General features: G+C 40.6%; 1 protein-coding gene across 18 annotated transcripts in view; it reads left to right on the top strand.

The window, feature by feature from the left end:
- Nucleotides 1–13,776, top strand: part of EPB41L2 (erythrocyte membrane protein band 4.1 like 2) — a 268,070-nt gene that overhangs the window by 202,091 nt on the left and 52,203 nt on the right. For 17 of the 18 annotated variants that reach the window (XM_029223483.1, XM_029223501.1, XM_029223498.1 and 14 more), the window contains one exon: nucleotides 7,776–9,035. The exons of the other annotated variant lie outside the window; for it this stretch is intronic. The gene's annotated coding sequence lies outside the window, so the exon portion shown is untranslated. Of the gene's footprint in view, nucleotides 1–7,775; nucleotides 9,036–13,776 lie in introns of those variants that run through there. 18 annotated transcript variants of the gene reach the window in all.

The raw sequence follows: 13,776 nt of genomic DNA, 5'->3' as shown, positions 1-13,776 counted from the left end.
CCAGTTCTCACTCTGGAATGCTGGGGAATACTCTGTTTAACATTTATAAACCTGGCAGGTGCTATCAGTGAGTCACAGTATATTTGAACTACCCAACAGAAGAGGCGCTGGATGCCCCTGCCATTGTCCATTCATTAGCACCTGGGAGTCACTGATTCCCCGGAGTTTGCTCTTGGACAGAGTCATTATTGACTGTTGTTTTTACAAATGAAACTATATGTATTTTTTCTGGCAACAAAAAAGCAGATAATCCCTTTCACAGTGTATATACTTGTGAGCACATACTCAGATGCACTCACATGTGTTCTCACACCTCTATATATATAGGCTGATCCTGTTGATTCTAACACATATCCGGCTTTTTTCTCCACTTCACAGTACCTTGTAGATAAGTTTGCCCATCATTATCTCATCATTTTCCAACAGCCATTGAATAGATGCAGGATGGTTTACTTGACCCCTGTTAATGGGCATTTAGGCTATTCCTCAGTTCTCACAAGTAAATTCACAGCTGCAAAGGTTGTACTTGTGTGTACATTTGGGGGGCATTAACTTCATTGTTTCTCTAGGACAGATATTTTTAAAAATCAGAGTTGGTGTGCTAAAGGTTTCTTTTTGACATATTGCCCACCTGCCCTCCTTAGAGGTTCTACAAAGTTAGACGCCCACTAGCAGTTTAAGAATATCCCCGTTTCCCCGCATCCTTGCCAACACTAAAGATTATACGACATTTGAAAAGTCTTTGCCAACCTGGTGAGGAAAGAGCATTTGTCCGCTCCCCCGCTTTTTTTAAATTGTGAGGAAAGAGCATTTTTAAATTGTTACTATTGTTCATTGCTAAGGAGGTCACAGTACACATACTCACACATATAAATATATGTGCACACAAACGCAATTTGCATTTCTTTGAATTGCCAGTTTGTATCCTTTGTCCACTTATCTATTCAGGTGTTTATCATCTTTTATCTTTTACAGAGTTAAGGTTATTAATCTCTTAGTCACAAATGCTGGGTGTTTTCTCCAGTTGTTCATTATTTTGGGGAATTTAAAGCGGCACCAAAAAGAGGGGGAGAGAGCAAGACAAAATTGACAAACAGGACACAGGCAGGCCGTATCCAGAGTTTTGGTTTGTTTTTCAGCCCAAACAGTATGTCACGGAATTTGAGTTAATTATTAATGCTTAAAATGGGAAGATATCTGGCGATTCGAGAAACATCAGAAGCTCTAACACCGAGCCTGCTTTCTCTCAAGGCTGCAATGGCTCAGTAGGTGCAGCCACTTAAGGGGAAGGAGGGGCTCTCCAAGTCCCCAGTGTCTCTTCCTTCCCATCTTCATGTTGAGGTCCCGGTACCCCGTCTCCCTACTTACATGTTACCCAGCCAGTCTCTGAGGAGTGTGGAGGTGGTGGTTATGACTTTATTGTACCCTAGTGCAGGGTGTATTTAAGAGTATGGGAATTAAAAGAATATTTAATTTAAAACTGCATATAGACCATCTTCTTCTCTCCCCCCACCCCCCGTCTTTTTATGAGGGAATAGCATCCTAGGGGTTTGCCATAGGTCCCTTTTCTATAAGAACCATCAAATACCATCCATGTGTAGAGCTGAGTATAGTTTCATTTGTTTCAAGAACTTGTCTAATGTTAGATATCTCAGATACTAGCTTTTAAATAGTAACTTTAAATTTTATTGTAAACTTGTGGGTAGGTTAGGACAGAATTTTGCTGGGGGAACGAATTAATAAGTCTGTGTGTATGTGTGTGTGTTTTTAGGATACTCCTGTGCTCATGAGGATTATAGTCCCAGGACATGTTGGCCCTATGTTTCTTTAACTCTCATGCATCAAAATGGTTAGTATTAGAGCAAGTGAGAATCTAGTCTTGTTCTGTTCAGCATGGTAGCCAGTACTCACGTGTGGCTCTTGGGCATTTGAAATGTATTCCAAGTTGAGATGTCCTGTAAGTATAAAATAACATACTGGATGCTGAAGAGGTAAGAAAAAATTGTTAACTAATAAGTGACGGAGTTGGGTCTGGAGGTGAATTGTTTTGATTCCCACTAACCTTCCTATTTAATGAAAATACGAAACGAACACTAAGTGAGTTCTATTCATACATAGTTCAAAGACGTTTTTCTAAAAGATAAGGGTTTTGTTACTGTTTTTTTAGAGCACAACTTTTATTTGATACTACAGAGAAATTTTTCTCATCTCTACTCATGAACCTAAGATTGACAAAAGCTTAGCTAGAATAAAGTATACCGAGTATGCCTTACTGTAGTCCATTTGTTATTTAAAAGAAGCTTTAAGATTTTGTCGAATGCTTTCATATCAAGTTCTCGCAAGATTTGAACTCAGCAGAGTGAATGAGAAGACCTTTTTCTAGCTTTAGGGCCAAATACTAACTACTATTAGAAATCTTTCTCAAAGCTTCAGATTTGGGAGATTCGGGAAAACCAGTTTTTTAAAGAACTAAGAGTCCTCCTGGGATATCACAGAAGTAGTTATTCCACAAAAGAGAACAGAAAAATGAACCTGAAATTTTTTCCACTTAAATCAGAAATATGAAACTAACGGTGAGGACAGGCAGTAGTGCTTTGTTCCTAGAATACAATTCTGTTTATTTTTCCCCTCCCCAGCCCTTGCTTTTCAGCCTGGCCTTGCCTTGCAGATTAGTCGCTATTACTTCATTCATGGATTCGTTAATGTATATTGGGAACATACTGCGTTCAAGGGACTATGGTAGTTGTGAGAAAGGTAAATGCATAGGAACAAGTGTACAAATAACATATAGGGTAAAAAATAGTGTTTAAAGAGAAGACTAGGACTTCCCTGGTTGCACAGTGGTTAAGAATCCTCCTGCCAATGCAGGAGACACAGGTTTGATCCCTGGTCCGGGAAGATCCCACATGCCACGGAGCAACTAAACTCGTGCGCCACAGCTACTGAGCCTACGCTCTAGAGCCCGCGCGCCTAGAGCCCGTGCTCTGCAACAAGAGAAGCCACCGCAGTGAGAAGCCCGTGCACCACAACGAAGAGTAACACCCTCTCGCAACTAGAGAAAGCCCACGTACAGCAATGAAGACCCAACACAGCGATAGATAGATAGATAGTTAGAAGCCTAGCTAAAGGGCTATGAAAGTCAACAGGAGAAACTGTTCCTGGTTGGCAGATCAGGGAAGACTTCCCCGAAAAGGAGCAGAAAGCTCCTGTGTGCAGAGTGCGGGGAGGATTTGAACATACAGAGAGGGGCAGAGAGGAGAGAGAGAGCACATAGGAAAACCACGGGCTGGACGTCAGGAGAAGCAAATCCTACGTTGTGTCTGTGTGTTGAATTCCAGCAGGGGCTGGAAAGATTTGTCCAAGGCGAATTGCGAAGGGAATTACACTCCGTGTTAGTACCTTAGTTTAGGCTTTGCTCTGTAGGTCATCTGCGTAAGGGAAGAGCATTTTCAGCACCATCCTTCAGTAAGATTAATTTATCAGTGGTGTGCAGGATTGATTGAAAGGATGCTTGATTGGATGAAGTACCCTGTAAAGAAACCATTGTACGGGTTCATGCAATTATTAATGGGGAAACTGAACTGGCCATCTCTGTCTTTAAGAGTAGAGTTGAATTGGGTTTGGAAGTAAAACCAGGAATGAAATATCATATGTGAAAATCCATAATAATAGTATCAGCTCACATTTACTGAGTGCCTACTCTGTGCTGAGCTTTGTTGGAGAACTTTGCCATTTATTTCAGTTAGTTCTCACAGTCATTTAGGATGTAGATGACAACACGGAGGCCTGGGGAGGTTAAGTCCCTCCCCCAGTCACACAGCCGGTGAGTAGCAGAGCCAGAGTTGACCGTCCGTCAGTCTGAATCCACACCGCGTATTGCTTTGCTGAGGGATTCATGATGGGAATCTTTCAAGTAACGAACTCCCACTGATGTAGTTGAAACACACTTCATTTTAGAAAAATTTATTTTGGACAGAATGTCTTTGAGGTTGCAGCTACGATATGTAGCTAAATGAACAATAAAACCATTATTTTATAAAATAATCATGTTTAAAAATGAGGCAAAATTGATGATGCTTTCATTTGACAGGATATTCCAAAATTGCGGCGTGTGTAGTAATTCTTTAGGTGGAGTGACTGGAATGTGCATAAAGGCTCTAACACAAAGATGACTGTTAGCTTTAAAGAAAACCCATTTAATTGGCCTGCCGAGATCACTGACAGCTCACCCTTTCCTCAGAGGTAAGGGAGCATGACTGTCTTAAAAACGGAAAGAGCTTTGACGATTACAGGGTGGGAGGAAAAGGAGATGCTCTTCCTAAAACGCCCTCTGGAGGGGAAATAACTGCAGCTAAGAGAGGCAGAGACAAGCCTTTTTTTTTTTAAGAAACATCTTTATTGGAGTATAATTGCTTTCCAATGGTGTGTTAGTTTCTGCTGTATAACAGAGTGAATCAGCTATACATATACATATATCCCCATATCTCCTCCCTCTTGCGTCTCCCTCCCAGCCTCCCTATCCCATCCCTCTACCTCTAGGTGGTCACAAAGCCCCAAGCTGATCTCCCTGTGCTATGCGGCTGCTTCCCACTACCTATTTGACGTTTGGTAGTGTATATATGTCCATGCCTCTCTCTCACTTCGTCCCAGCTTCCCCCCCACCCCATGTCCTCAAGTCCATTCTGTACATCTGCGTCTTCATTCCTGTCCTGCCCTAGGTTCTTCAGAACTGAGACAAGCCTTTTTTGTTTTGTTTTGTTTTAGAACAAATGGAAATTCAGGGAAAACATCTCAAAATTGACTCTCCTGGAAGCAAAAATACTTAATTGACTTGTGGTGCTAGCAAACTTTGAACGGAATTTTTGTCTTTGAAGTGAAATTGTGTTGGCATGTATGTTAACAAGCACAATATATCTGGCACTCAGAGGGGACAGAGATCAGGGGGCCAAGCTTGTCCTGAAAGACCTAAATCTGAGACATGAGCCTCAAAAGGGCCCACATGGGAGCCTCCTAAGAAAAGAGCAACCCCCAAAAGAGCATTAATATATTCAGGCAAACCAAGGGATACAAAACCATTTTGCTGAATTATTTGTGGAAGAGATTTTGAGTGCCATTTGACCGAAAAGGGAAAAACACTAGATTTCATTTTTCCTTCTGTATTCAGAAGCCACACAAATATCTGTGAGAGCAGGAAACGCCAGTAGGTTAGGGAGCAGATTCCATAGAAGCAATTCTCAAGCTTAATGGTCTCAGGAACACTTAAAACTTACTGAAGATCCCAAAGAGTTTTCTGTTTATGTGAATTTTATTAATTGAAATTTGATCTATTTCTATTATAAATCAAATAGTTTTCAAGATATTTATTCAGTTAAAAATAATCACCTAGTGAAAGAAGCCTGTCTGAAAAGGTATCATGTACTGTATGATCCTAACTCTATGCCATCCTGGAAAAGGCAAAATGACTAAGACAGTAAAAAGATCTGTGGTTGCCACTGACCCCACTAGAAGAGTCTCTAAACATTGGGAAGCTATCAAGCTCAAGGTGGCCAAAATACAGTTTCCAAGAGTTACAATTTTCACACGAAAGCTTGCATTTTATCGTTGGTAACAAGTTCTGTCAATTGTTTGCCTGGAAGTGACAGGCTCATCTCATTTTCAAGAAAATGCCTGCCAGATATCCAAATTGAGCAACGTAGTTTGTCAGTAATCCTCTCAAGTAAAGAAGTGTTTTAATGAACAGCAGCTTCAACTCACAATTCATACAAATTCACTTTCCTCCTAGACATCTCCTGTACTTCTCTGTATGCAGCAGGAATGTGTTCCGCGTACTTTCCATTTCATCACACAGAGTACTAAAAAGATGTACTCCAGGGTAGAGATGTAAGAAAATCAATATTTCTGTTTCATCCAGGACATCCTTAAGTGAAACTGGCTTGCTTGCTTGCTTGCTTTTTATTTCACTGTGAGGGCATGGTGGTAAAGAATGCCGTGACTTCGGGTACAGTTTAGTGTCACGGCCTTGACCTGTGTGTGCTGAGATGCCAGCAGGTTTACTCACCATCGTCTCTGCATCATCAGTGAAAATGTCCACACCTGTCACGGGCAGAGTCTTAGGGTGATTAGGAAATCGTTTTGACGTTACAACCCCCTGCAAGAGCCATGGTGACCCCCAAGGTCTACAGACCACAATTTGAGAACTGGTGGGTCTAAATTATAGTGGTAATACAAACATTGTAAGAATTGACTATTTCCTGGTCTAACCACAGAGACATTTATCATACTTGCATTTCTGGCTCTAGGATTTTATATTCTTAAAATGAAAATTCTGTTTTAAAATTAAATACGCAAATTGAGAGCCAAGGAAGAATAAAATGAAAGTTTAGAAATAACTGAAATTCGTAAACTATCATATTTAAAGCCGAATTTCACACCGGAGTACACGGACCTCATATTTATTTAGGAAATAGTTGCGTTGTGCCTTACATAAATAATTTTCTCATGTTTTCAAAATCTCAGGCTATATTACTGCCCTGTGGTAATTGAATCTTCATTAATCTGAAAGGGTATGTTTTCTTCATTATTTTAATTATTTCAGATAAAAGCCACAGCTTTGCATTTTTATTGAGACTCCCCTCTGGATAAGTGCTTTACCACTTGTCATTAGGATGATTTTTTTTTAAGTGCACATTTGCTGTTCGCCAAATCAGTTTCTGGAGTAGAGCACGCTCCACATTGAGACCATGTGAGCCCCTGTCTCTGGAATCTCCGAGGTTGTGCTTTTCAGATGACTTCATAGAACTGTGCTTGAGCTTGACTGATTCCCCACGGCTCACCAGGCACACTGAGAAAGATAAATTGAAGACTGCACTGGACACTCTGTAAAGACTTAAGGCAAAGTAGGCAACCAGCATGTATCCTTGAAAAATTTAGACGTAGAATTAGACCTGTGAGTAGATGAAACAGCTACATTGACCTGTTCTCACATTGGCCAAAAGAGGGGGACACAAGCTAAGGAACGTGACTTTAGTAGTTAGAAATGTTCAGTGACATTGTATAGTCTGGGGGTGGGAAACTGAAGCAAGGAAATAGCGGTTTGGGTTTTTTTTGTTTGTTTGTTTACTTGACCAAAATTCTGATAACATAAAGTATAACTCATACTTAGCAGCTATAACCATATCCAAACTCGAGGTGAATGATGACACTGTCGAAAGTAGGTTGAATTAATTACAATAATAATAATTAATATCTGTCAATTTGCATTGACAAAGAATCCAGAAATCTGTGTCCCCACCCCATTCATTCCTGTCCTCCACGCCGCCGTACATCTGTATACTCATCTTACCTATCAGGCACTTTCTCACTTCCTTGCATCTTTCCTCATTCTTCTCTCCCAACCTGAGGCAGCTTTTATTCATTTCAGTGAAGTCAAAATTACTTTTTCTTCTTCTTTGAATCTAACTTTAAAACCTACATTGCTTTCTCTTTTTTTTAGATTTTTATTATACGAATTACCTCTGTTTTATAGTTAATTTTTTTGGTCAGATTCGTATTTGCCACTTGTTTCTCGTGTGCTAGTCAATCCTTCAGGTATTTTAAGGCCCTCAAGGGTGGATCAGGCTCTCATGCTTGTCTTCTGGTAAAATAGTGTTTACTGTAGAACCAGGCAGATGGGAACTGTTGATTACTTGATTTGGAATTTGGTGAATCTTACTTACATTTTTTTCCCAAGCCTGTCTTTGGAATATTTAAGCCTTGTCTCTTTTTTTTCCTCCTAGAAATTCATTTTATAGACAACATTCAACTTTGTGAACGTGAAAAATTTTGACCATTCCAAGTCTTAATGCCACACCACTGCTCCAGCGAATTTATACTACGACTGGTAACAATGGCCAGAAGCCTGAAGAATTAAAATGCCAACACCAAACCTTACCTTAACAGCTCTGGTCTATACCGTTCCCCTGCATTTTAATATATTATTTTGTTTTATAACCACGTCTAAATACTCTTGGTTATTTCTTTTCTTTGTTTTTTTATTTTTTTTTTAGTTAGAGAGTTTCGTTTTTTGTTTCCTGTTTACTTTGTGTACAACTACCTGCTTTCTGTGACTCATTTTGATCAAATGATAGTGAACAAAGCCAGCCCCAGCTGGTAAGGTGCTGTTCACTGGAACAGGTGCTGTTGTGCGGAAAGGAGACTCTGTGACTAATTTCGATAGTGGCTTTCCTTCTTCCGGATGCTTCCCATTGAGTTCGTACAAGTCAATATTTACAGAGTTCTCAGTTTGCAGTAAATATACTTGTATGAGAAAATATTAATGCAGATTAAAGGCGTTTCTTACATCGTGAAAATTTTCTAATGTTTGAGAATTTCATTGGGGCTATCTTTTGATATTCAACCCTTTTGACTTTCCAGTACCGTGACTTTTTACTTTTAGTGGAAAGTCCGGGAATCTCCAAACTGGAGAACTATGATGAAGTTCACTGACCACGCACTGTGTTTAGAGGCCCTGTCGCACCACAGTGCCGATGCTTCTCAGACACGGGCTCTTCGGCAGCATTCCAGAAATAGGAGGGGAGAGAAAGCAATATCTTCCCTCCTACTAAAATATTCAGGCAGCTTAAAAACCTTAGTGCTTTCTTTCTTAACATGTCCAAATTTCAGTACTTTCCATTATTTGAACACTCGTGTAGAACACTTTGTATTAAACCTCCTTGTCTCCATGTAAAACTGACCTTTTGTTATCGAGCAGGTGTATCTCTTTCAGATAGCGTGATGATCCACACAGGTGTGAGGTTGCCAGGGTGAGGAGTTAGGGCCGTGGTGGTTTTTTGACGGTTGTAAGAAGGCTACACCATTTAAAGCTGACACCAGAGACCTGATAGGGACTTATTAACTGTATTGAACAGTCTTTCCTTTGCTTTGGCCCTGTGTATAGTTATGATGCCAGATTAGATTCCTAGCAGCTTCAAGTTGTATTAAATGATATTTTGCTTTCTGTAATACTGTTATAAAATAAAGTTTGTTTATTCTCTAAACTTGTCACTTCTCTTTTTATGAAGGTTTAAAGAGATAAGCCCAAGTCATACTGTCAGTCAGAAGTTCTAGTATTTTGTGGGATGTAGCATTTTTAAAATCTGTTATTCAGATCTTTTATAATTCATGCTGCTGCCAGCATCACCGATTTCAAGTGGCTAAACCAATGTCAAATGTTTGTAAATCTCCTGTTCAGAATGCCAGTTCCTTCTGCCTGGTTACGTAATCCACCCCAGCTTGTACAAGTTCTCCAAGGCATATGTTTGCTTGTTTCCTTTGTGTATTTTTTGTTTTGTTTCAGGAAATATCTTAGCTGCGCCATCTGAAACCTGGCCCTCTGCTTCAGTTTTGCTTACAGCCCAGTGGGTCTTAGTGCGTCAGGCAGAACGGGCTCTGCTGAGCGCTGCGTCCGTGCCTCATCAGGATGGTTCATTGTGAAGCTTTTGCCCAGACACATCAGATGAAGTGCTGGATTTCCTTTCAAACGTTAAAAGCATTATATAGCAAATGACCAACAGGGTGTGGTATATTCCATCTAAAACGTTCTGTAGAATGTCTTTCCCTAGTTGTTTAAAGTGAGCATGTTAAATATAATATGCATGACTGTCTTCTTTGGGATCGGTTCCCACTGAATTATCTCTCACCTTGTGCAAGATCTTTCTCGTTTTCTCTAGAATTATTACAAAAACAACTCCTCTCTGGGGAAGCATATCTCAGCAAGCCAAGCCTTAGAAATATTATGGAACCAGATGTGACTCTGTAAATATAATTTTCATCAGAAAGTGTGTATGTATAACATTCGTATTTAAAGCAGAGGTTGATCTGTCAGGGTTTTTTGAGAACCATATCCTCCCACATGGAAGGAAGTGATAGGAGGTAAGTATGTCTATAGCAGCTCCAGTGGAAGAGGAAATGCATTGTTTAGGCAGGGCTCGGTTTTATCAGCTGAGATGGCAAGGACAGAGTTTGGGGTCCCAGAGACATCTAAAAGTATCTGTGGGGTCTTGGTACCTGAAGAGCAGCTGAAAACAGTGTTGATCATGCCACCTGTGACTATGGCAGCAAGACTGTCTATTTTAGTATTTTGTATTTCCTGCAAAATAATTCTCATGATGTTATAATCTCATTCTGTGAACCGAGCGTTCAAAACCCCAAGTGATAGAATAAGAAAATAGGTCAACAGGGTTCACTGCCGTGAGACGTCCAGGCGCTAATTGGTTATCTTAAGTCAAAAGCAATATAATTTGGGGGTGATAGGCAATAATTCCTTTTAGTTGTATAGGGTTTTTATGAGTATTTCACATAAACCTTCCAGCGATCCTGTGTGGAACACAGGAAACAGAGCAGTGCCTTTTCCACAGGCCACAGCAGGATAAAAAATGATGTTAAAAAAAAATGTATAGCGGTGAATTTTTGGCATTTCACTGTTGTGAGTAGCTTCCGTTTTCCTTTATGATGCACATAGCATTCCTCACTGCATAGACCATAGTTCATGGGGTGAGCCTCCCCAGGACTCTGGCAGTGAAGCAAACTGTAGCATAACGACTGCCCGGCATGGACTTCATTACGTTTTCCCCTTACTTATGGATAAAATTATATAGTGTCTGAGACCATCATAAATTGAGAATTAAAAATGATAGGATAAGGAGGAGTGAGTCGTGGTTTAGGTGAAACAAGATTGGCCGTGAGTTGATGATGCCGAAGCCAGGCGGCGGTAAATGGGGGTTCGTGATATCATTCCGTTAGAATATTCCATGGTAAAAGACTAAAAAATGCCATAAAGCCCGTTAATTTTGTAAAAAGGTCCTGTCTCCGTGTACTGTGAGGTAGTACATTGCTCTTCCGGGTATGGTGCTCTGGTCAGTTTCCAGCAGAGTCTTAACGCACTTGCAGTAGAGAATAGGACCGGGGTCTACGAGGGCTCGCATGGATCCTTGCATGCGCGTGCACCTGTTCACGTATTTGCCGGAATTAGGCCACGATGCGGAGCTGGCCCCGGAAGAGAACACAGTCGGCTGGCAAATCCGAGGTGTCAAACTCCTGACCCTTGGCCACAGGGTCAAAAACACTGACCCTCTGTATAGTCATGATACCCAGTTAGGTTTATAGTAACTTCAAGTTGTATAAAGTATTTTGCTTCAAAAACACTGGCTTCAGTACTTCGTGACCACCTAGAGGGGTGGGATAGGGCGGGTGGGAGGGAGACGCAGAGGGAGGAGATATGGGGATATATGTATATGTATAGCTGATTCACTCTGTTATACAGCAGAAAGTAACACACCATTGTAAAGCAATTACACTCCAATAAAGATGTCAAAAAACCAAAGAACAAACTGGCTTCAGACTCCTACAGATGGGTGTTTGCCCTACTCTGAGTAACTGAACCATGTGACTTCAGTGAAGGTACTTAAACATCTATAAAGGGAAGGTAGTAATACATCCCAGTGTAGGGGTATTCTCATGGTTAGATGAAGTAAAAATGTATAAAGTGCCTGGTGGAGCTCCTGGCACAATAATGCCCTCCAAAAAAGCGATCGCTATGAGTACTAACAGCACCACTGTGCATGAGTTAACCCACCAAAGGCAAATTATGGGAGATACTGCCAGTCTGATCTGTGTTCTTGTGAGAACCTTGCAGAATAGAACTCTGTACCCTTAGGAACTAGGTTACTTGGGAAGCCTGTGGGGAAGGTTTTGGCTTTGAAGTTGTGTGGACCCAACTTCCTTGTGAGCCCTGCAGTGTCAGGAGCCCCTTATGGTCTACTCATTCTGTGCTGTATGGCAACTAAGGTGGCTAGTGTAAGACAGCACAATCCTTTCCTAAGACTGGCTGCAGGCTTCCTAACCACAGATTCCTTGATGGACTTCAAGGGGCTAGGCTTTCCCACAGTATATACAAAATCATGGGTATATGCATTTTTCCTACAGAAAAAATGACGATTCCTATCTTTAATTAAATTCTCAAAAGGTTTCTTTATTACCTAAATAAAGGTTAGGACTGTCTGCTCTTAAGAATCTGGGTTTTGGAATATGGATTTGAAAATTTTTTTAATGGAAAGAATTTCAATCTGGTGTTAATTATAAATAAAATTTCTTGAATACATATTTCCTGTTTATGTTCTGCCAGGGTGGATGCCTTTGCGTAAATTCTGATAAACGCAGAGGTCTCTTCTGATTAGCAGACTAATTATAAAGTCGGAAAGCAAGACTCAAGAGCATTTGTTTGGAAAATTCTAACTTTTTATAAACAAGTCAGAAAATCGATTTCCAAAATGTTTTTAACCATTATGAACTCCTATTCTGAGATACAGTTCTGCCAAAGAACTTAAGATTTCAAGGAAAAGCTGTTGTTGGATGTGTGAACTTGCTTATCTGTTCTCAATTTTCCAGTTGCTACTAAATTATATCTAGAAAATACTGGTGGCTGTTACCTGGTCAGATTACTTGGAAGTTTTTTTTTTTTAAGGGGTGTAAATAATACTTCAGAGAACATGATGTGTGCCCTTCCTTGCTCCGTTTTCTGTTTTATCAACGTGTATAAGCTCAGAATGTGAAGAAGCAGTCATGGACTTGTAGTGTCCCAATGCCACATTTCCAAGTTACCAACACAGTTAACGAGAGAGAGAGATGTTATTAACAATTTTAGGGTAGCTCTGTAAAAAAAATTTTTTTTTCATTGAATAAATGGAAATGTAACAACTTACAACACCCATTAAAGTATTTTATTGAAGGTCTCATGTTGGGGAAACAGAATTGGGAGTTCGTTCAGATACTAGAACATTAGAAATAAGGTTAGGAACTGTTGAGGTGAAACCACTTAGGAACATTTTTGGCCCCTGATTAAAGGCTTTGGAGCACAGGAGGAAACAGAGTATAGGATAAGTAAGGAGACCACCAGCCTGGTCTAGGTGGCAGCAGCGATGACAAGGAAGCAGGCAGTCCAAACCAGAAGGCACTCTTCCCCTGTACTCTAAGCAGGTGGAGAGCAAAGATGTGACCGGGCAGCTGATTGGCTGCGCTCTGTGAGGGACTAGTCAAATCCAGTACAGTGCCTTCAAGCAAGTGGTAGAAAAACCCTTGGACTTGGTCTCTCTGTAGGAAAACGAACGTTTCTGTTCCTCTCTACATGTAAAGAACATTCATGACTCGTGATTTCAGTGGACATTCTTTGTACTCTGATCTCATTCAGCAGCAACAAAGGAGTCAGGTCTTGCTTTATACGACTTGTTCATGTTGAGAACATGTATGTTTCTGTTACCATAGTAGCTGAGATGCATTTTCCCTGGTAAGGCAGAGGTGGCGGAATGCATCCACCAGAGTCATCAGTCAGGCTTATGTTGTGCCTGTTTCCAGAAGAAGGCAGAGCAGACCCTGGTGGCTGAGCCACAGATTTGGCTGGCAGCTGGCAGTATGATGCATCCTTTCCACACCTTCTGTCCAAGAAAGCATTTTACGTAAGCTGATTTCCACCAGAGGCTAAAAAGAGATCCCTCTCAGAATTGAAAGAATATTGTCATTCCTTCCATATGGCATGCACATTTATTCTAAATTACCTCAGTCTGGAAGCCCCAGGAGACATTTTCATTGTAATCAAATGCAGTAAAATACAGAAATGAGTGTCTCCAATTGAACAGTGAGTTTTGTATTATGTAAGGAGTGCAAATGGAGACTGATAATTCACTGGATGCACATGAAGAATTTGAGACTGGGCTAGGGGGAGAGAAACAAAATACCTGGCACTAG

Source organism: Monodon monoceros, unplaced genomic scaffold, assembly GCF_005190385.1.
Source record: "Monodon monoceros isolate NGI ecotype Baffin Bay Population unplaced genomic scaffold, NGI_Narwhal_1 Super_Scaffold_15, whole genome shotgun sequence".
Lineage (NCBI taxonomy): Eukaryota > Metazoa > Chordata > Mammalia > Artiodactyla > Monodontidae > Monodon > Monodon monoceros.
This window is presented reverse-complemented; position numbering and strand designations above follow the sequence as displayed.